Source organism: Cherax quadricarinatus, chromosome 13 (genome assembly GCF_038502225.1).
Source record: "Cherax quadricarinatus isolate ZL_2023a chromosome 13, ASM3850222v1, whole genome shotgun sequence".
Classification (NCBI taxonomy): Eukaryota; Metazoa; Arthropoda; class Malacostraca; order Decapoda; family Parastacidae; genus Cherax; species Cherax quadricarinatus.
Genome location: NC_091304.1, coordinates 30097012 through 30122661, shown reverse-complemented (window position 1 = coordinate 30122661; position 25650 = coordinate 30097012). Strand labels below are relative to the sequence as shown.

The 25650-nt window shown below is 41.5% G+C and overlaps 1 protein-coding gene across 1 annotated transcript in view; it reads right to left on the bottom strand.

Moving 5' to 3' along the window:
* Positions 1-25650, bottom strand: part of LOC138852655 (uncharacterized) — a 445859-nt gene that overhangs the window by 367464 nt on the left and 52745 nt on the right. The gene's annotated exons all lie outside the window — the stretch shown is intronic.

The window sequence follows — 25650 nt, the reverse complement described above, 5'->3', positions numbered from 1 at the left end:
ACACCTCGGAGTCTATTCCTTCCGTCATGTCGTTCACAAATACCAGAAACAGTACTGGTCCTAGGACTGACCCCTGTGGGACCCCGCTGGTCACAGGTGCCCACTCTGACACCTCGCCACGTACCATTACTCGCTGCTGTCTTCTTGTGTGTGTGTGTGTGTGTGTGTGTGTGTGTGTGTGTGTGTGTGTGTGTGTGTGTGTGTGTGTGTGTGTGTGTTGTGTGTGTGGCCTTATTAATATTTGCATTAATAATTCTACAATTGTAACCAGGTATAGATGTGTGAATGGTTCATTGTCTTTGTAACTTGTTCATCTATTAAAACTTTACAGTCTAGTCCCTGGACCATTATGTACCTCTGTAACATTTCGACTACCGCCCAGAGGATGGGTATGAGGTGCAAAATAAAGATAATAAGTTAACTATACTGACACGGTTCCACACACACGAGATTAATCCAAATGATACCGGAGCAGGAAGGAATAAAAGAAAACGCACTCCTGTGAATCAGGGAATCCCTGACAGGAAGGAAACAATGAATGGTATTATGTGACGAGGTGTTAGAATGGGTGCATGTGACGAGCAGGGTTCCACAAGGATCAGGTAAGACTACAAAGGGATCTGGACAGGCTGCAAACCTGATCCAACAAATGGCTCCTGGAGTTTAACCCCACCAAGTGCAAAGTCATGAAGATTGGACAAGGTCTGAGAAGACCCCAGACAGAGTACATGCTAGGCAGTCAAAGGCTCCAGTCGTTACTCAAGGAAAACGATCTTGGGGTGAGTATTATATACCGAGCAAATCTCCTGAGGCTCACATCATCCAAATATCTGCTGCAACATATGGACCCCTGACAAACATATGAATAGTGTTGCGACACCTGAATAAAGAGTCATTCAAGACACTGTACAACATGTACGTCATGGCTATATTGGAATACGCAGCACCAGTAAGGTACCCACACCTGGTCAAGCACTTCATGAAATTAGAGAAACTGCAACAAGTCTGGTTCTGGAGCTAAGGGGTATATCCTATGAGAAGAAGTTAAGGGAAATCAATTTGACGACACTAGAGGACGGAAGGGATAGGGGTGACATGATATCGACGTATAAAAAACTGAGAGGAATTGACGAAGTGGATAAGAGGAGAATGGTTCAGAGATGGGACACGGCAACAAGGGGTCACAACTGGAAGCTGAAAACTCAGATGAGTCACAGGGATGTTAGGAAGCATTTCGTCAGTCATAGAATTATCTGGAAGTGGAACAATCAGAAAAGCTATGCAGTGGAGACAGAATCTATACATAGCTTTAAGAAGAGGTATGATAAAGCTCCTGCCGCAGGGAGAGAGTGGACCAGCGAAGAAGCGGGGCCAGGAGCTATGACTCGACCCCTGCAACCACATATAGGTGAGTACACACACACACACACACACACACACACACACACACACGAAGCTGAAGACACAGATGAATCACAGGGATGTTAGGAAGTATTTCTTCAGCCACAGAGTAGCCAGGAAGTGGAATAGTTTAGGAAGCGATGTATTGGAGGCAGGATCCATACATAGCTTTAAGCAGAGGTATGATAAAGCTCATGGTTCAGGGAGAGTGACCTAGTAGCGACCAGTGAAGAGGCGGGGCCAGGAGCTTGGACTCGACCCCTGCAACCTCAACTAGGTGAGTACACACACACACACACACAAACACACACACACACACACACACACACACACACACACACACAACACACACACACACACACACACACACACACACACACACACACACACACACACACACACACACACACGTGAGGCATTATCATTAATCAGTGCTCACAGTATTTAGTGCTCTGGTTGCGGTCCTAAGATATTGTCAGTGGTTATCGTGCATGACAGAGTCAGTGAATATACCTACGAGAGTATATATAACAAGGTTTCCAGTTAATCAGAAAAAAACGTGAAAATATCAGGTCAGTGATGGCTATGGTGCAATGGTAAGGTTTGGAATATAAATATGAAACAAAATAGAGTAAACTCTCCAGCATTTGGTGTTGCCAGAAGTGAGCTGTGAATACAATTAATATCATAAATGCCTAGTTACGACTACAATAAAGAGGAAAAACGTGAAAACCACGGTATTGATGGGATTGGGCCAGTGACAAAAAACTGGAATGTATGGTAAGAAGAGCATAATAAAATAAGTGATATAAACATTGTACGACATTATCAGAAGCCACCACTGCAAACCCCGAATATTCATGTATATGTCGGAGTAATGTGTGTGTCTTATCCAGCTGGATGAATAGCATCACTCTCTCCCTACCTTTGATGCCAGGAGATAAATAGGGTAGTGCTGACAGGATGTTTAGTAAGTCATGCAGATAACTAAATAATTAGGACAAATTTTCAACTACATTGGCAGTGATGAGCGTATTTATGGGTATCTATAAAGGATCTGATGTGCTGTAGTAAGCACTATAATAGTAAGTGTTATTAAATGTATAATTAGGAACAGAGCGAAAGAAAATTTAAAAACACTTCAGAAAAGTGAAGCTGCAGCCTAGTATAATATAAACAACACGGTCAGTGTTGAGTACATATATGGGGGATTTTATAAAGATCTCATGTACATCAGTAAATGATATGATATTAATTGTTAATATATAATTAATCAGGAATAGAGTAAGAGATAATTGTAAAAACCATCAAAAGAGTGGTGTAGGCTAGCTTATTACAGTGACTAATTTTCAAGTACATGGACAATGCTGAGTGTATTATTAGTGTATTTTTTTAATATCTCATGTGCACCAGTAAGTATTGTAATAGTAAATATTAGTATCTATAAGGAAAAAAATTCAGAAGAGTTGTGCAGTCTATTGTACATAAAGTGACCCCCCCTTCTCAAAGACACCCCCCCCCACACACACACATAATAAAACAATCCATAATGTGTGAAGGGAAATATATATATATATATATATATATATATATATATATATATATATATATATATATATATATATACATAGAAAGGTACCACCTCTAGAACTGTTATAGGGACCCTCATCCTCAGAGAAAAGAATAAACTTGCTTCAGGGAAAACTCAAGGTTCTCCCTGAAGCTGTTTGAGAATTTTCTCCTACCACCCCCTATATTTTATATATATTTTATTTAAAGACAAAATACATTGACAAAACATTCACAAAAATACGATATAAAGTAAAACAACATAGGTAACTCAGAGCTACATCTCGAATACTTCGTCCAGCTCCCCGGCGGTGGGCCGCATGCCCAGAATGCTGCAGGCATTTCCTTTCTGGATTGCAACACTGAGTCTCTGAAAGAGGAAGCTGGTCGCCCTGTGGGCCTTGGTTTCTATGATGAGCTTTTCGCCCAGCTCTATTAGGAACTTGAGAGCACACTTGCCCCATGCTCCAAGGGTCTCCTACCCTATTGGAATGAAGTTATAGCAAGGGGTAAGGTCTTCATATTTGCGGATCTTCTGGGTCTCCCTGTGGCTGGCAGCTCCACCCGCTTCCACTACGGAATATGGCAAGTAGGTGTCTGCCAATGTGGCGGCACATGTGTAGTCCCAGGCAATCTGCTGTCCATCCTTCCAAGGTAGCATAGTGGCTCCATCAGGACGCTTTTGACTTCCGTCAGACCTCTGCACTTGGGGTTCCCGTTGAGCTGGGCAACGGGCTGTGGCGAGGCTTCTCTTTATGATGTCATTGACCTCCTCATGCCTGGCATACTTCCCTTCTGCTGTGTGACACACGAGACCATGAAGTCCGAATTGATCAGCTGTCGCCCTGCCGCAAATACACCTATGTTCGGTGAGGATGGGGGCGGCTAGGCGAAGAACAACACCAATCCGAATGGCCTGTGGGTCTAGTCGAGTGCTCAAGGAGGAATTGGGAACAGCTAACAGGAGATCTGAGTGTGGTGCCTTCACTGCCAGGAGACGAGCTTTGTCCTTTCCTGAGGCGTTGGAGAGCACTGTGTTGGCGATTTTTTCCATGATCGGTTTGCCCCAGTGGGACTGTTTGTGTTCTTTGGGAGGAGCTGGTCTACTGGAGGAATCTGTAAGGGTGTCCCACCGAATCGCTGCTTCAGTAAACCTGGGGTCTTGAGCTCCTACCACATCTCTCAAGCGTTCGGGAACAATCTTCTTGACTAATGCACTGGAAACCAAACGCGAAGACAGAAAAGCAGGTAAAGCAACATGCGTTGCTTTGCGCACCCCTATACCTCCCAGTCGCACTGGGAGGGTTGCCTGATCCCATTGCTGATCCTCTAGTGACAGGTTCAGTGCCTTCTTAAGGGTTGACCTCAGGTGTGCGTCATATTCGTCGAGTGTTGGGTTGTCAAAAGAGGGTGCACACCTCAGGAAGTGAGTCTTGAAATAGTAAGGCACCTTGTGAGGAGATACAGAGCATCATGGGCATCAAGATTGCTTATTCTCTCCTCCATTCTCATCAGGTCATTCAATTTGTCCTTGAGGACTGTGTCGATGGCCTGGTGACCCAGCAGTGCTCCCAAGAGGGTGCTGTTGGACGGAGTGGCAGTAGACTTCTGGGAGGATTCTTCGCACAGCATTGATTATTTCCTGGTTCGCTGTGATAATTTCACACTTGGAGGGATTGAGGATGAGTCCCAAGTCTTCTCCCTGTGTTTTCAACAGTTGTAGGTCCCCTACCAGGGACTCTTCAGTACCTGCCAGAGTGCCATCATCCAGGTACCAGATGTTGAGCTCGCTGCATAGGCTGGAAGTTAGTTCTCTTACTGCCAAGCAGAAGAGAAGTGGAGCTAGTGGGTCACCCTTGAGGTACACACTCTTTAGGTACACAAACTATTAATGGAGGAGATTGCTATGTATAAACGGGACTCAGAGATGCAGAGGAAAAAGCAATCGAAGAAGGAGAGGCAGAGGTTCATCTTCATCCATGGGTTTCAGAAAAGCAAAGGGAATCCGTATGATGAAAGACAGTAGAAAGAAAAAAAAAGTTGAAAATATCATCAAACAAAATGGAGAGGAAGACATGTCTGGGCTAATAAATTTTCAGAGAATAGAGGGGTACTTGAAGGAGAGAAATTGGCCAGTTAAACTGTTTTTCAAGACAGAAATGGTGTGGGACAGGATCCTGCAGTCCAGAAAGAGAGACAAGGCTCAAGTCAGTAGACAACGGCCAGAATTAAGTGGAGCAGAGTGTGCAAACACCCACAGAACCACCCTCAGAACCCTAAAGTCACCTCATAATATGCAGTAGAATCCCATAGCATCCTGCCATGACCCCCCCACAACCCCTCTAGAATATAGTGTTGGAGAGGAAACTGAAGGCATGGTACACCAATACTGATGGTATAACGAATAAGTAAGAGGAGTGGTATGAAAGAATCACAAAGGCGTCATCAGACATCACAGCCCTCACAGAAACCAAGCTCTCAGGAATGATAACAGATGCCATTTTTCCAAATGGATATCAGATCCTGAGGAAAGACCGAGGGAAAAGGGGGAGTGGAGGAGTGGCACTGCTCATCAAAAACCAATGAGATTTTATGGAGTTGGAGAAAAGGCACAGAGAAGAAGCAAGGCACTACATTATAAAAACACTTCAGACTGGAGGTCCCAAGGTGATGACTGCAGAGATGTATAACCCACCACAGAATAGCAGGAGGCCAAGACAGAAAAATGAGAGTAACGAGAGAGGGTTGATACACTGGCTGAAGTGGCTAGAAGGGTCCATATGGGCAGGGCAAAGCTACTGGTCATGGGTGACTTCAATCACAAAGAAATCGACTGGGAAAACCTGGAGCCACATGGTGAAGCAGGAACGTGGAGAGCTAAGACGTTGGAGGTGGTACTGGAAAACCTCATGCACCAACACGTTAGGGACACTACCAGAAAGAGAGAAGAGGATGAACCAGCAAGACTGGACCTAGTATTCACCTTGAGCACTGCATATTGAAGACATCACATATGAAAGGTCCATTGAAGATAGTGATCACATGGTTCTAAGCTTCGAAAACATAGTAGGGTAACACGTGGAAAGGCAGGAAGAACGAAGTAAAACTACAAGAGAGGGAACTATACAGGCATGAGGAATTTCCTACACAAGGTCTAGTGGTGCAAAGGAAAACAGTAAATGAGATGACGCAATTTGTAATTTGCAGGGAAGCGGAAAAGAGGTTTGCACTCAAGGACAACAGACATAATGAGAAGGCCAGAGCAAGCCCATGGTTCACCCATAGTTGTAGAGAGGCTAAAACCAAGTGCGCCAGAGAATGGAAGAAGTATAGAAGGCAAAGGACCCAGGAGAAAAAAGAGAGTAGTCGAAGAGCAAGAAATGAATATGTACAGGTAAGAAGAGAGGCCCAGTGGTCTGAGGTTGGTGTACAGTCACATCAGGAAGAAAACAACCGTAAAAGACCAGGTAATCGGATTGAGGAAGGAAGGAGGAAAGTTTACAAGAAACGACCTTGAAGTGTGAGGAGCTCAACACGAGATTCAAAGAAGAATTCACAGTGGAGACAGAATGGACTCCACACTGTCCAGCACTTGTTGGGGTACACCAACAAGTGCTGGACACCGTGAATATAACCGAGGAGGAGGTGAAAAGGCTGCTGAGCCAACTAGATATCTCAAATTCAATGGGGACAGATAACATCTCTCCGTTGGTCCTGAGAAAAACAGGGTGACTACCCGAGGCAGTGAAGACAGCAAATGTAGTCCCAATTTTTAAAAAAGGAGAAAGACATGCAGCATTAAGCTACTGACCAATGTCACTCACATGTACTGTATGCAGATTCATGGAGAAGATCATCAGGAGAAGAGTGGTAGACCTCCAGCACGGATTCAGAGATGGGAAATCCTGTCACAAACCAACTAGAGTTCTATGACAATGTGACAGCAGTAAGACAAGAGAGAAAGGGATGGGTAGAGTGCCTTTTTTTGAACTGCAAGAAGGCTTTTGACACAGTTCCACACAAGAGATTAGTGCAAAAGCTGGAGGACCAGACAGTTATAGCAGGGAAAACACTGCAACGAATTGGAGAATATCTGACGGGAAGGCATCAGCAAGTCCTGGTATGTGATGAGGAGTCATAGTGGGCCCCTGTGACAAGCAGGATTCCACAGGGGTCAGTCCCAGGACCAGTGCTGTTTCTAGTATGTGTGAACGACATGACGGAAGGAATAGACTCAGTTACACTAACTGCAGAGCAACAAGCGCAAACACACATAGAACCACCCTCAGAAGCCTACAGTCAAACACGCTATCCCAATTCAAACCACAATCCACACTCAAAAGCCCCCACACCCCACACTATGCTGTAGAACCCTACAGCATACTGCCAGGTCCCGCACCCCCGCATATCCCCCAGAACACAGTGTTGTAGAGGAAACTGAAGGTATGGTACACCAACGCTGATGGAATAATAAGTGGGAGGAGTGGCACGAGAGAACCAGACATCATAGCACTCACTAAAACCAAGCTCACATGAATGATAACAGGTGCCATCTTTCCAATGGGATATCAGATCTTCAGGAAAGACAGAGGGAACAGAAGGGGTGGAGGAGTGGCACTGCTCATCAAAACCCAATGGGATTATGACGAGTTGGAGAGAGGAGACAGCGGAGAAGCAAGAGACTATATAATAGGAACACTTCAGTCTTGAGGTTCCATGGTGGTAATTCCAGTGATGTATAACTCACCACAGAATAGCAGGAGGCCATGGCAAGAACATGATGAGAGTAACAAGGCGATGGTTGACACACTGGCTGATGTGGTGGGAAGGCCTCATGCGAACAGGGCAAAGTTACTGAATTAGGGTGACTTCAATCACAAAGAAATTGACTGGGAGAACATGGAGGTACATGGGGTCAGAGAATTGTGGAGGTCTCAGATGAAGGAAGTGGTACTGGAAAATCTTATGTACCAACACGTAAGGGACACTACCAGAGAGAGAAAGGAGATGACAAACCAGCAAGGAAAGGGCAGGACAAATGAAGCCAAACTACAAGAGAGGGGATTACACATGCATGAAAAATTTCCTGCATGAGGTTCAGTGGGACAAAGGGTTGGCAGGGTAGTCAGTAAATGAGATGATGGAATACGTGACAACAGTATGCAAGGAAGCTGAGGAGAGGTTTGTATCCAAGGCTAACAGAAATAACGAGAAGACCAGGATGAGCCATTGGTTCACTCAAAGGTGTAGAGAAACCAAAACCAAGCGTGCTAGAGAATGGAAGAAGTATAAAAGGCAAAGAACCTAGGAGAATAAGGAGAGCAATCGTAGAGCCAGAAACGAATATGCACAGGTAAGAAGGGAGGCCCAACGACAAAACGAAAATGACATAGCGATAGCCAAATCTGATCCGAAGCTGTTGTATTGCCACATCACAAGGAAAAACAACAGGACCAAGTAATCAGGCTGAGGAAGGAAGGAAGGGAGATCCCAAAAAATGACTGAGAAGTATGTGAGGAGCTCAACCTGAGAGTCAAAGAAGAGTTCACAGAGGAGAGAGAAGGGACTCCAGAGAGACAGAGACGTGTGGTACACCATAAAGTGTTGGATACAAATACATTCAACCAAAGAAAAAGTGAAGAGGCTGCTTAGCGAGCTAAGCATCTCAACGGCGATTGGGTCGGATAACATCTCTCCATGGGTCCTGAGAAAGGAAGCAGAGGCACTATGCATACCACTAACAACAATCTTCAACACATTTATCGAAACAGGGCGACTCCCTGAGGTATGGAAGACAGCAAATGTAGTCCCAATTATTAAAAAAGACGACAGACATGAAGCATTAATTAAACTAATGACCAGTGTCACTGACATGTATAGTATACAAAGTCATGGAGAAGTTTATCAGGAGAAGAGAGGTGGAGCACCTAGAAAGGAATGAGCTTATCAAAGACAACCAGCATGGTTTCAGGGATGGGAATTCCTGTGTCACAAACCTACTGGAATTAATTCTATGACAGGGTGACAGCAGTAAGACAAGAGAAAGAGAGAGGGGTGGGTACATTGCGTTTTCTTGGACTATAAGAAGGCTTTTGACACAGCTCCAAACAAGAGATTCGTGCCTAAGCTGGAGGACCAGGCAGGTACAGCAGAGAAGGCGCTGCAATTGGTCAGGGAATGCCTTTCAGGAAGACATCAGAGAGTCATGGAACGTGATAAAGCGTCAGAGTGGGCGCCTGTAACAAGTAGGGTTCCACAGGGGTCAGTCCTAGAACTGTTGCTGTTTCTGGTATATGTGAATGACATGATGGAAGAAATAGACTCAGCAGTGTCCCTGTTTGCAGATTAGGTGAAGCTGATAAGAATAATTCAATTGGATGAGGACCAGGCAGAATTACAACGGGATCTAGAGAGGCTCCAGGTCTGGTCCAGAAACTGGCTCCTGGAGTTCAACCCCACCAAGTGCAAAGTCATGAGATTGGAGAAGGACAAAGAACACACCCTGCTACTATAAGTGTTAACACCCAACGACTTGTGTTTAACTCCAACCATCATATCTCCACGAACCCTCTCAACAAATAGTGCCAACGGTGAGCGTGTAAATTTGATATTTACGCAGATGTATGGAGATTAAATTCTATCAGCTGAGGGACGTTGCTACCCCGAGCAAGCATCCACCAGCCTGTTTACTTCCTGCTTCCTGGTTAGTCTTTGTGCTTTCTCTGCTTATTTGCATTACTTCCGAGGGGTTGACCTGGGTTTGCAAATTAAGCCAAGCTGCCAAGCCAGTCTGTGGGGGGAGTCAAGCCCACGCCATCCAGCCTGTCTTAATTAAGTACCAACCTTGCCTGCTAAGCCAGCTTTCCACCCCTGCTGTGCTCATCGTTACAAGTTCTCAAGCCAGTCTGTGTGAAGGGTTAAGCCAAGCAAGCCAGCCAACTAACCTAGGTGACTAAACCCAGTGCTCAAGCAAGTCACGTGAGTTCCAGCCTTCACCATCACTTTGTGCTCCCAGTTCCAAGCCATCCTGAGTGCTTACACCATCCCTGTGGTGTTGTGGTATTTTGTGGGTTTTTAAGCCAGCCTGGCTTAGAAGATTTTTGTGCCTAGTGTGGGTGTACCCCGAGCACATGGGTTACGCCGTTTATCCAGTCGGCCTAGCCACCACGCAGTGTCCCAGCGAGCTGCCTTCACCCACACCTACCCACCACCATTTTTTTTTCACCCTTATATCGGGTCCTAGCACCTTATTTTATGGCTCACATAGTGGGTCAAGACACAAGATTGTTTCATCGTACCTGAGTGCCAATGAAAAAAGCCTAGCTATGTGGGTTCCTCGAGTTTAAGTGCAAATTCTTCGAGAAATCACCGAGTGGAGCTGCTGCCAGCTACAATCACCCTCAACACCACCACCCATATGTTTCTGTAAAAAGATTATTATCACTCCAGTGATAATAATCTTTTTACAGAGACATATGCGAGTGTTGAGGCATTTTTTTTTTTTTTTTTTTTTTTTTTTTTTTTTTTTTTTTTTTTTTTTTTTGTTCTCAGTTATTTCTTAGTGAAATTTCTTTTTCAGTGATTTCTTAGTGACATTCAGCGACTCTTGATTACATTCTGTTGCAATAATTTTTTTTTTTCTCTCTTCACTGTTTCCTTGATGTTGGTGAGGGGCTCTTGATTTAGGGAATTGGATCTGTACTCCAGTTCCCCGAATTAAGCCTGAATGCCTTCCACATCCCCCCCCCCAAGGCGCTGTATAATCCTCCGGGTTTAGCCCTTCCCCCTTGATTATAATAATAATCTCTTCACTGTTTAAATTTTCGTGCTTTGTTTTTATGTCTGTAGTGTTGTGTTCCTTTTTTTATATATACTAGAAGTAAGTACTTTTCCATTTTTCCCTGTTGTGTGCACTATATAAGCAGTATAAACTTGTGTTTACACTTCACAATGATCTTGTGTTCACAGTACTGTGTTCCTTGTCTAGTAAGTTATGCAGTGAAGTAATTCAGTAACTGTTATCTTATATTCTGCAACACAACTCACTGTTGTCTCAGTTTTTTTTTCCCAGCATTTGTGCATTCTTACTGATTTTTATATTAATTCATTTCCCATTTTACTGTGTGTTGAACATTCTTTTGTGTTAATTCTTTTTATTTAGCCAGTGTCTAATTTGTTCTATCTCCACAGACAATGGTGCCATTATTTTGTTTGAAGCAAGAGAATTATTTCAAATTTTTGTCAGCACAAGACCTTATTGCAAGAAAATTATCATAGTATTGTGCGTATATTGATGTGTTTTGTTCCTGCCTTATTGTAAGTGTTAACCTTTCTCTGTTTTGTATTTTTGCCTTTATTATCTTTCATATTCCACTGAACAAATTCGCTCTTAGTGCAATTTTTAACTTCCTTTTTTTAAAGTAAATCATTCTTTTGCTTGTTCAGTAAGTGTTGCTTAAGCTGCAATTAAGAGTTAAAGTGTTCCATCAATTCATTCCTTGATAATTTTTTTTATTGTTTTTGTAAACTGCATTTTCTTGTGTGTGCAATTTTTTTTATTATTGCAGTGTTGGCTCATTCTGCAATGATTCTTGTGCAAGTATTATTTGTTTCTTTCAGAAATTTTTTATGTAGTGTTGTGTTGTGCAGTACTTTTTGATTTGCCATTGTTCATTGCAATATTGCTACAGTTTATTTCAGTGCAATATTCTGTGATTTCAGTTTTATATTTCTTGTGTTCTGTGCATAATATTTCATTCTTTGTGTGTCACTTTATTTTATTTTTTTTTTTAAAGAATTGCTTTCCCAGTCCATTTTAATTTTGCACAAGATTTATTGATTCCCTTTTATCATTTTTGATTGATGTATCATTTATTGTTAAATTTCCTTTTGGATTGAGAGTAAAGACAACTCAATGTGCCATTAATTCAAATTAAAGTAAATTTGAGTAAATTGGATCTGAGTAAAGTACAATTTCTCTTGATTATCAAAGTGTTGCTTATCCAGTTGAGTGTTTTAAATGAGTTTTCCTTGCTCTACAGTGTGACTTGTTAATTTTCTTTACTTATGCAGAATAGTTAAGCATTTGTCTTCTCATTTAAGCTTACTGTGTCATATATTATCTTTATTATTCTTGCTTTAATGTCCTTGAGTAAGTTCCCTGAGAAGACGTCCCAGTCACTTTTGATTGCTCACCTAGTGTATCATGACAGTCCAAGTAAATATGAATCAGACCACAGTCCTAATATTCCCTAACTGAGTGAAGGACAATACCTAGCTCTTAGGCAATGTGTTTGTTCTCACAGCTTGTATCTGAGATTTGTTAAAGTGCTGCGAAATGTGAAGTTCAGATTAAGTTCCTATAGATCCGTGAATTACTTATTAACGTAGCCGAGCGGTCAGGCACTAGTAATACTGTCACTCCTGTCTGGACTCCAGCCACAATATCGTGCACGCAGTATAGTGTACAGTTACCCTGGGTTTCAGAGGAACCTTAGACAACCCTGGGTGCTGAGACTACTATCCCTGCGATGGCGACTTGTTCAAGTAGTCGTTCCTTCCAGGGGACGCTTTGTGAAGAACGTTACTTGTAATGAGTAATCCCATCTCTTGCTGATGTCACAAGCCGTTGCAGAAAGACGTTTCTGTGGCCAGTGTACTCACTTGAGTGTTGTTGTTGTTGTTGTTGTTCCTTGTATTCCAGATGGTGATACTATCCTCGTTGACAGTAATCTGTGCAATGTAAAAAGTTGTTTCTCGAGTAATCTTCTCATATTGTTAGCGTTTATAGCTGATACCTCGTGTCACTGTGTGCGACTCAGAATGAATACCAGTATTGTCGACCGTGTTCATTTCTTTCCCCCTGTGCTTGCAGTGAGAGATAGTAGATCCGTTCTCCCTTGCTCATATTTCGTGTTATAGCATTATTTTTTTCAACCGGGGAGAGGCATTCACTCTACCGAGTTTGTTCATTCCTCCAGTAAAAAAGAACCGATCCCTTGTGGTCTGGTGTGATTCGATTCCTGCTCCAGGAAGATCTTATTTTGGCTGTCAAGCCACCAGCACCTATTAGTGACTTTGTAATGAGCCAAGAATTATTGTATCGAACAGCCGAGTTGGGTACCACAAGCAGAAGGGTGTACCAGTTAGTAATTCCACAGTCACTAGTGAATATAGCTCTACTACAGTTAGTTCTCGATGCAGCAGGTGTTGCACACCCTGGTGTGGATCGTTCTGTGAAACAAGCCAGAATGAAATACTTCTGGCTACGTATGGCAACTGATATTTCTGAGTATGTTAAGAAATGTAGTGTCTGTATGCAACATAAAGGAAATGTCAACAGTCCGAATCCTATTCAGGTGTATCCCACCACGAGTGAACCATGGGAAAGAGTTGCCATAGATCTGTTAACCAATTTCCAATGTTCCCTTCAAGGTAACAAGCATTTGTGTGTTATGGTAGATCATTTCACCAGATATTGTGAATTAGTTTCTATTGCAGATAAGACTACCGAGATTGTAGCTAAAGCTTTCAAGGAGCATGTAATCTGTAGGCATACCAACCCAAAGTCCCTAGTAACAGATAATGGAGGTGAATTCTGTAATGAGATTCTTGAAAATTTGTGTACCTTGTACAAGATCTCTAAGTCCATCATTGTTCCTCATCATTCTGCCAGCAATAGGTTAGCGAACGAACCAATAAGAAAGTACTTGATGTCTTGAGAGCCATTATCAATCCCAACAGTGAAACCTGGGATGAAGTTATACCTGATGTTCAATGTGCCATAAATTCTGTTTACAATGCTTCGATAGGTGACACTCCACATTATGCATTGTACGGTGTAGACAAGCGTTTGTCTTATGAGTTGTTATATTCTGCACCAAAACCCAATTACAACCCTAATGATTTCATAGCATCTCGTACCAGCTTAGCTCAAAGCGTTTTGAGAAGAATCCGTGAGACACTTTGTAAGTCAACAGCAGAATTTACAAGAGTAACACCAAAGTTAAAGTGGGTTCGAGAGTACTGCTGACTAACTTCAACAAAACATCCGCAATGCCTAAGCTCGATCAAAAGTTTAGTAACAGTGAAGGCTGAGACAGAAGAGTGCAAGTGAGTGTTGTACACAAGGAGATGTAAAGGGAGGTGTAGCGAAAGAAAAAGAGGGAGGTAAAGTTGAAGAGAGATACAAGGTAAGGAAGAGCAGAATTAGAGTGGGAGGGAAGGGCAATGGAGGAAGAGAGAGGGAAGGACAGACGGATATTTGGAGGGGAAAGAGATAAAGAATCAGAGAGAGGGTGAAAGGACAGGACAGTGACAGAGTCGAAATGAGAGTTGGAGGAAGAATAGTATATAAAGAAAGAGGTAGAGAAAGTAGGAGTGAAGAAGATAGAGTGAGAGTGTCTTCATAATTTCCCTTTAATAAAAAACAACCCCCAGAGAGAAATATTTGCTGTAAATACTTTACAGCGAAGGAATACCAAAAATATCACAGTACAGGACACACTATATCACAGTACAGGACACACTATGTCACAGTACAGGACACACTGTATCACAGTACAGGACACTATATCACAGTACAGGACACTATATCACAGTACAGGACATACTATATCACAGTACAGGACACACTGTATCACAGTACAGGACACTATATCACAGTACAGGACACACTGTATCATAGTCCAGGACACTATATCACAGTACAGGACATAGTATATCACAGTACAGGACACACTGTGTCGTAGTACAGGTTCATACTATATCACAGTACAGGACATATTATATCACAGTACAGGACACACTGTGTCACAGTACAGGACATACTATATCACAGTACAGGACACATTATATCACAGTACAAGACACACTGTGTCACAGTACAGGGCACACTATATCACAGTACAGGACATACTATATCACAGTACAGGACACACTGTGTCATAGTACAGGACACACTATATCACAGTACAAGACACACTATGTCATAGTACAGGACACACTATGTCACAGTACGGGACACACTGTGTCATAGTACAGGACACACTATATCACAGTACAGGACACACTATATCACAGTACAGGACACACTGTGTCACAGTACAAGACACACTATGTCACAGTACAGGACACACTGTGTCACAGTACAGGACACACTATATCACAGTACAGGACACACTATATCACAGTACAGGACACACTATATCACAGTACAGGACACACTATATCACAGTACAGGACACACTATATCACAGTACAGGACACACTGTATCATAGTACAGGACACACTATATCACAGTACAGGACACACTATGTCACAGTACAGGACACACTGTGTCATAGTACAGGACACACTACATCACAGTAGAGGACACACTATATCACAGTACAGGACACACTGTGTCATAGTACAGGACACACTATATCACAGCACAGGGCACACTGTGTCATAGTACAGGACACACTATATCACAGTACAAGACACACTATGTCATAGTACAGGACACACTATATCACAGTACAGGACACACTATATCACAGTACAGGACACACTATATCACAGTACAGGACACACTGTGTCATAGTACAGGACACACTATATCACAGTACAGGACACACTATATCACAGTACAGGACACACTATATCACAGTACAGGACACACTGTGTCATAGTACAGGACACACTATATCACAGTACAGGACACACTATATCACAGTACAGGACACACTGTGTCATAGTACAGGACACACTATATCACAGTACAGGACACACTATATCACAGTACAGGACACACTATATCACAGTACAGGACACACTATATCACAGTACAGGACACACTATATCACAGTACAGGACACACTGTATCACAGTACAGGACACACTATATCACAGTACAGGACACACTGTACCATAGTACAGGACACACTATATCACAGTACAGGACACACTATATCACAGTACAGGACACACTGTGTCATAGTACAGGACACACTATATCACAGTACAGGACACACTATATCACAGTACAGGACACACTATATCACAGAACAGGACACACTACATCACAGTACAGGACACACTGTGTCATAGTACAGGACACACTATATCACAGCACAGGACACACTGTGTCATAGTACAGGACACACTATATCACAGCACAGGACACACTATATCACAGTACAGGACACACTGTGTCATAGTACAGGACACACTATATCACAGCACAGGGCACACTGTGTCATAGTACAGGACACACTATATCACAGTACAGGACACACTATATCACAGTACAGGACACACTGTGTCATAGTACAGGACACACTATATCACAGTACAGGACACACTGTGTCATAGTACAGGACACACTATATCACAGTACAGGACACACTGTGTCATAGTACAGGACACACTATATCACAGCACAGGACACACTATATCACAGTACAGGACACACTATATCACAGTACAGGACACACTGTATCATAGTACAGGACACACTATATCACAGTACAGGACACACTATATCACAGTACAGGACACACTATATCACAGTACAGGACACACTGTGTCATAGTACAGGACACACTATATCACAGTACAGGACACACTATATCACAGTACAGGACACACTATATCACAGTACAGGACACACTGTATCACAGTACAGGACACACTATATCACAGTACAGGACACACTGTACCATAGTACAGGACACACTATATCACAGTACAGGACACACTATATCACAGTACAGGACACACTATATCACAGTGCAGGACACACTGTACCATAGTACAGGACACACTATATCACAGTACAGGACACACTGTACCATAGTACAGGACACACTATATCACAGTACAGGACACACTATATCACAGTACAGGACACACTGTACCATAGTACAGGACACACTATATCACAGTACAGGACACACTATATCACAGTACAGGACACACTATATCACAGTACAGGACACACTGTACCATAGTACAGGACACACTATATCACAGTACAGGACACACTATATCACAGTACAGGACACACTATATCACAGTACAGGACACACTATATCACAGTACAGGACACACTGTACCATAGTACAGGACACACTATATCACAGTACAGGACACACTATATCACAGTACAGGACACACTATATCACAGTACAGGACACACTATATCACAGTACAGGACACACTATATCACAGTACAGGACACACTATATCACAGTACAGGACACACTATATCACAGTGCAGGACACACTATATCACAGTACAGGACACACTATATCACAGTACAGGACACACTATATCACAGTACAGGACACACTATATCACAGTACAAGACTCACTGTGTCACAGTACAGGACACACTATATCACAGTGCAGGACACACTATATCACAGTGCAGGACTGTTACGCTTTTGACTGCGTAACATAAATAAAAGTCTTGGCTCCTAAAGGGTAAACGACCTGCCTAGTCGAAGGGCATTTATATTTAAAATAGAAAAAGAAACCACTCTAGGGCCAGTTTGTACCTTCACATTAAATGTGGAACGTTATTTAGTTAATATTAAATTTATTATAAGGAAGGACACAAAAACTCACCTATACAAAAATATAATATATTAATATTAAAGTAACATATACAACCTACAATCTACTTTACTACAACCAACATCACCTTTACTCACTCACATTACTCACTCATATTTACTCACTCACATTACTCACTCATATTTACTCACATTTACTCACATTTACTCACTCACATTTACTCACATTTACTCACATTTACTCACTCACATTTACTCACTCACATTTACTCACATTTACTCACTCACATTTACTCACTCATATTTACTCACTCACATTTACTCACTCACATTTACTCACTCACATTTACTCACTCACATTTACTCACTCACATTTACTCACTCACATTTACTCACTCACATTTACTCACATTTACTCACATTTACTCACTCACATTTACTCACTCACATTTACTCACATTACTCACTCACATTTACTCACTCACATTACTCACTCACATTTACTCACTCACATTACTCACTCACATTACTCACTCACATTACTCACTCATATTTACTCACTCACATTTACTCACTCACATTTGCTCACTCACATTTACTCACTCACATTTACTCACTCACATTTACTCACATTTACTCACATTTACTCACTCACATTTACTCACTCACATTTACTCACATTACTCACTCACATTTACTCACTCACATTACTCACTCACATTTACTCACTCACATTACTCACTCACATTACTCACTCACATTACTCACTCACATTTACTCACTCACATTTACTCACATTTACTCACTCACATTTACTCACTCACATTTACTCACTCACATTTACTCACATTTACTCACATTTACTCACTCACATTTACTCACTCACATTACTCACTCACATTTACTCACTCACATTACTCACTCACATTTACTCACTCACATTACTCACTCACATTTACTCACTCACATTACTCACTCACATTTACTCACTCACATTTACTCACTCACATTTACTCACTCACATTTACTCACATTACTCACTCACATTTACTCACATTACTCACTCACATTTACTCACTCACATTTACTCACTCACATTTACTCACTCACATTACTCACTCACATTTACTCACTCACATTACTCACTCACATTTACTCACTCACATTACTCACTCACATTTACTCACTCACATTACTCACTCACATTTACTCACTCACATTACTCACTCACATTTACTCACTCACATTTACTCACTCACATTTACTCACTCACATTTACTCACTCACATTTACTCACTCACATTTACTCACATTACTCGCTCACATTTACTCACTCATATTTACTCACTCACATTTACTCACTCACATTACTCACTCACATTTACTCACTCACATTACTCACTCACATTTACTCACTCACATTACTCACTCACATTTACTCACTCACATTTACTCACTCACATTTACTCACATTACTCACACACATTTACTCACTCACATTTACTCACTCACATTTACTCACTCACATTACTCGCTCACATTTACTCACATTACTCACTCACATTTACTCACTCACATTTACTCACTCACATTTACTCACTCACATTACTCACTCACATTTACTCACTCACATTACTCACTCACATTTACTCACTCACATTACTCACTCACATTTACTCACTCACATTACTCACTCACATTTACTCACTCACATTACTCACTCACATTTACTCACTCACATTTACTCACTCACATTTACTCACTCACATTACTCGCTCACATTTACTCACTCACATTACTCACTCACATTTACTCACTCACATTTACTCACTCACATTTACTCACTCACATTACTCACTCACATTTACTCACTCACATTACTCACTCACATTTACTCACTCACATTACTCACTCACATTTACTCACTCACATTTACTCACTCACATTTACTCACTCACATTACTCACTCACATTTACTCACTCACATTTACTCACTCACATTTACTAACTCACATTACTCACTCACATTTACTCACTCACATTACTCACTCACATTTACTCACTCACATTTACTCACATTTACTCACTCACATTACTCACTCACATTTACTCACTCATATTTACTCACTCACATTTACTCACTCACATTTACTCACTCACATTTACTCACTCACATTTACTCACATTTACTCACTCATATTTACTCACATTTAATCACTCACATTTACTCACTCACGTTAGCTCACTACCACACTGCTACTAGTGAGTAAAACAATATTATTTATAAACAGGGAGGCTCCATGACACCCCCCTTCCCCTTCCTGCAGGCTACTCAACCTGCAGGCTGTACCAGTACTCTCCCCAAAACTTAAACAGGCCTCTGCACACTAGCGCCTTACAGGTAAACATGAGAGCACTTAATCCAATAAAATAACCTATGGTATAAACTTACAAAAAAAAAAATCCCTACAAAAACCAAACCATGACGTTATAGGACTTGGTCCTGCGCTCCACGTACTGACACACACACACACCTCACCCTCCTTTCCTGGCCATTCTGACTAACCAGGTATAATACGCGTCGGTTTCTGAACTAATCCTGGAAACTGCCATTATAAATGGAGCATCTTTTTAATACAATATTCACCAACACACTGTGTAATAAATACACTACGTAATATCCCCTCTCCTAGACCACCAGTCTCACTCATCTAGCAGGATCCAGCCGGTTGTAGCTGGTCATGGACAAAAATGGGAAATTAACCTTTGGTCTGGGGAAACACAAAATTCTCGAAAAAAATAAGAAAACTGCATCAAGCACTGTCTTGATGCAATTTACTTGTATACTGAAAAACATAATGAGCATTTATCACCTTAAAGCTTATCTCTACAATAAGCACTTAAGGACACACTACATCACAGAACAGGACTCTGTATCACAGTACAGAACACACTATATCACAAGATGGGACACATTCTATCACAGTACAGAATACACTGTATCACAGTAAATAAGAACATAAGGTAGAAGGAACACTGCAGAAGGCCTACTGACCTATGAGAAGCAGGTCCACGTCAACCCCCGGCTTAGACGAATGACCCACCTAGTCAGGTCACTTACACTTAAGGAAGGAACACGGCATCAGACCTAGTAGCACAAGCTAGTCAGGTCCAACTCACACCCACCCATGTATTTATCTAACCTAATTTTAAAACTACACAACGTTCTCGCATCTATGACGGTACTCGGGAGTTTGTTCCACTCATCCACAACACTATTACCAAACAAGTGCTTTCCTATATCTTTCCTGAATCTGAATTTTTCCAACTTGAAAGCACTGCTGCGAGTCTTGTCTTGGCTGGAAATTTTCAGCTCGCTATTTACATCCCCTTTATTTATTAATATTTTCCATTTATACACCTCAATCATATCCCCCTAATTCTACGCCTTTCTAGAGAGCGCAGATTCAGGGCCCTCAGTCTATCCTCATAGGAAAGATTTCTGATACATGGGATCAACTTTGTCATCCTCCTCTGTACGTTTTCCAGTGCATTTACATCCATTCTGTAATATGGTGACCAGAACTGTGCAGCATAATCTAAATGAGGACTAACCAATGATATATAGAGTTGAAGAACAGCCTGAGGACTTCTATTATTTATACTTCTTGATATGAAGCCAAGGATTCTGTTAGCTTTATTGTGAGCACTAATGCACTGTTGCCTTTCTTTTAGATTACTGCTAACCAGAACTCCTGAATCCTTTTCGCCATCAGTAGTATTAAGATCTACATTAGTTTATATGTGGCATGACTATTTTCCTGTCCAACATTTAGAACTTTGCATTTGTCTATATTAAACTGCATATGCCACTTCTCCGACCATCACATCAGTGTATTCAAATCTTTAAGATGTGCTCTAATGTCCTCATTAGAATGAATTGGACGGCATTTTTTGGTGTCATCAGCAAATTTGTTTATGTCGCTATTTATTCCCTCATTTATGTCGTTTATGTAAATTGTGAACAACAATGGGTCGAACACTGACCCCTGTAGAACATCACTTGTGACGTGCCTCCATTCCGATTTCTCCCCATTTATGCAAACTCTTTGCTGCCTATTTGTCAGCCATGCCTCTACCCAGGAAAAAATTTCTCCTTCTATTCCGAGTGCCTTAAATTTCCTCAACAGCCTCTCGTGTGGAACTCTATAGAAAGCCTTACTTACCAAAGTAAATATACACAATATGATATTCATTACCATGATCTACATTCTCAAACACCTTAGTGAAAAAAAATAATACATTCGTAAGACAGGAACGCCCCTTTATAAAACCATGTTGAGATTCATTTATCAATTTATGCCTTTCAAGATGGCTACGAATTGTTTCGGCAATTATTGATTCCATAAATTTTCCCACTATGGAGGTAAGGTTTATTGGTCTATAGTTCGAAGCCAAGGACCTGTCACCTGCCAGGTAAATAGGAATTACATTTGTCATTTTCCACTCATCAGGCACTATGCCAGTTTGTAGTGATATGTTGAAAAGATTAGCCAAAGGTTTGCTAAGTTCCTCTTTACATTCCTTGAGAACTCTGGCCTGGGGATTTGTTAGGTTTTAATTTTTCTATTTGTCTGAGGACCATGTCACTGGTTACCCCAGTCGTGCATAGTTTATTATCGTCCTGTTCTACATAATTTATTATTTCTGGAATTTTGCTAGTATCTTCCTGGGTAAAAACTGAGAGGAAGTAAGTATTAAAAATTTCACACATATCCTTATCACTGTCAGCGATCTGACCTGAGTTACTCTTAAGTGGGCCTATCTTACTTCTGAATACATGAAAGATCCCTCTTGGGTTAGTCTTCGAATCCCTTGCGACCTTAGCCTCACAAATCCCTTTTTGCTTTTCTTATTCCTTTTTTTTATATCTCTCTTTAATTGAATATATTTATTTCTTAACTGCCCATCCCTTCTTTTGATATGCCTATATATGCCTCTCTTTTGACCAATGAGATGTTTTAATCTATTGTTCATCCATTTGGGATCAGTTTTGTTAGATTTAATTTCCCTACTCAGAACAAAAGTTGTCTGGGCAGCTAGAATTATGCTCTGAAAAACGTCATATTTACAACCAACACTATCTACCTGACCCATAGTCAGGTCATCCCATTTTAGCCCACCCAGGTAATTTCTCAGTCCCATGAAATCGGCTAAGCGAAAGTCTGGGAGAGATATTTGATTTCAGTTATCTGAGTAATTCCATGACATATTGAAACTAAGTGATTTGTGATCGCTTTCCCCAAGCTCATCATTAACCTCAAGATTATTTATCAGTAATTCTTTGTCGGCAAGAACCAAGTCAAGCAGATTGTTTCCTCTAGTTGGTTCTGTCACAACCTGTTTTAAAAAGCAATCCTGAACCGAAATCAAGAAAGTCACTAGGCTCAAGATTTCATGTCATATTGTTCCAATCAATTTGTGTAAAGTTACAATCTCCCATTAACACAACATTTTCATATCTAGACGCCTTATGAATTTCGTCCCATAACAGCTTACTGCACTCCCTATCAAGGTTTGGGGGCCTATAAATCACATCCAGAATTAATTTGTCACGACCCTCAAGAAACTCTAGCCAAACAGATTTTGTGGCCGATGTTTCTATTCTAATATCATGTCTAACACAACAATTTAAATTATCTCTGACATACATCGCCATTCCACCACCCTTCCTGTTGACCCTATCAATGTGAAATAGTTTATAACCCTGTATGTTGCATTCAGAAGCCATTTCTCTTTCAGGTTGAACCAGGTCTCTGTTATAGCAATAATATCTATATTACCTGCACTTGCAAGTAATGTTAGCTCATCTATCTTACTTCTTAGAATCCTACTACTCGTATAGTAAACCTTAAGGGAGCTAGTCACTCGTTGCCCTTTACTGTCTGTTTTTGTTTGTTAATCAATTGGTTTGCCTTTACTAGCAACTTTATTTTGAATATTGTCTTTTAAACATATCCCTGAGGTATCCTGGTAATATCTGCTGTTTTCAACCCTAATACTGCAGCCTAATTATTTCACACAAACACCCATACCTCTATAATCTATCAGTTTAAGGTCCTAGACAATCATCAAATCTCGCCAGTAAAATCCCAGGTACCAACGCCCGAGCAAGTGATTACTTAGATGGGAATTTCCCAGCCTCCTTCTGTCTTACACCTACCGAACCCACTGAAGTCACCTCAATTATCAAGTCATTTAAAAATAAGCCAAGAAATCTGTCTCAAGTCCCACCATTACTGTACAAGCGAGCAGCTCATGTCCTTTCGCCTACTATTTCATAACTCTTCAACAAATCACTTGAAACTAGCACTTTCCCGACACTACTCAAGGCAGCAATGGTTACACCAATACACAAAGGTGGTGACCCCACAGATGTAAATAACTACAGGCCAGAATCAAACTTACCGTTGCTATCAAACATAATATCAAGTGTCTTACCAGAGCCCTGTAATATTAAATTACAGGGCCCTGGTAACACTTGATATTATGTTTGATAGCAACGGTAAGTTTGATATTGGCCTGTAGTTATTTATATCTGTGGGGTCACCACCTTTGTGTATTGGTGTAACCCTTGCTCAATCATTTATATGTTCGCAAAAAAATCTGAAAAAAAAGACCAGCTTACAAACCCACACGATATTAGATATTTCTTTATAAGACACTTGTTGGTTACTCAAAAAGAGATTTGTCTCATCCAGACATTCAACAAATCGTTTCAAAACAAAACCTGGACTAAGCCAACATTGTTGTACATTGTTAGTCCTTTGTACACCGAGTCCACCTCCTTCAATATAATCTGAAATTGTCTTTTATTCAAAGCTCGTGCAGAAATATAATTAACAATCTTGGTGACCGCATCACTTCTTTAAATTCATTTAGACCAGCTTTTGGATATAAAGCTTCCTCGTGTATGATGCAATTAAAGCCTATCAGTGGATGACCAACATCTTATGCAAACAGATTTATAAATCCTGCTTCCTTACCAATCATGCTGGGTGCGCCATCTGTTGTAACCTTACCAATCATGCTGGGTGCACCATCTGTTGTAACCTTACCAATCATGCTGGGTGCACCATCTGTTGTAACCTTACCAATCATGCTGGGTGCACCATCTGTTGCAACCTTACCAATCATGCTGGGTGCACCATCTGTTGTAACCTTACCAATCATGCTGGGTGCACCATCTGTTGTAACCTTACCAATCATGCTGGGTGCACCATCTGTTGTAACGGATACTACGTTTGAAATGTCAATTTGTCGAATAGATAATTCGTTCATAACTGCTTTACATATTTCAGGACCAGTGGTACGCTCAGGTAGTGTTACAACCTCAGTGGTACGCTCAGGTAGTGTTACAACCTCAGTGGTACGCTCAGGTAGTGTTACAACCTCAGTGGTACGCTCAGGTAGTGTTACAACCTCAGTGGTACGCTCAGGTAGTGTTACAACCTCAGTGGTACGCTCAGGTAGTGTTACAACCTCAGTGGTACGCTCAGGTAGTGTTACAACCTCAGTGGTACGCTCAGGTAGTGTTACAACCTCAGTGGTACGCTCAGGTAGTGTTACAACCTCAGTGGTACGCTCAGGTAGTGTTACAACCTCAGTGGTACGCTCAGGTAGTGTTACAACCTCAGTGGTACGCTCAGGTAGTGTTACAACCTCAGTGGTACGCTCAGGTAGTGTTACAACCTCAGTGGTACGCTCAGTTAGTGTTACAACCTCAGTGGTACGCTCAGGTAGTGTTACAACCTCAGTGGTACGCTCAGGTAGTGTTACAACCTCAGTGGTACGCTCAGGTAGTGTTACAACCTCAGTGGTACGCTCAGGTAGTGTTACAACCTCAGTGGTACGCTCAGGTAGTGTTACAACCTCAGTGGTACGCTCAGGTAGTGTTACAACCTCAGTGGTACGCTCAGGTAGTGTTACAACCTCAGTGGTACGCTCAGGTAGTGTTACAACCTCAGTGGTACGCTCAGGTAGTGTTACAACCTCAGTGGTACGCTCAGGTAGTGTTACAACCTCAGTGGTACGCTCAGGTAGTGTTACAACCTCAG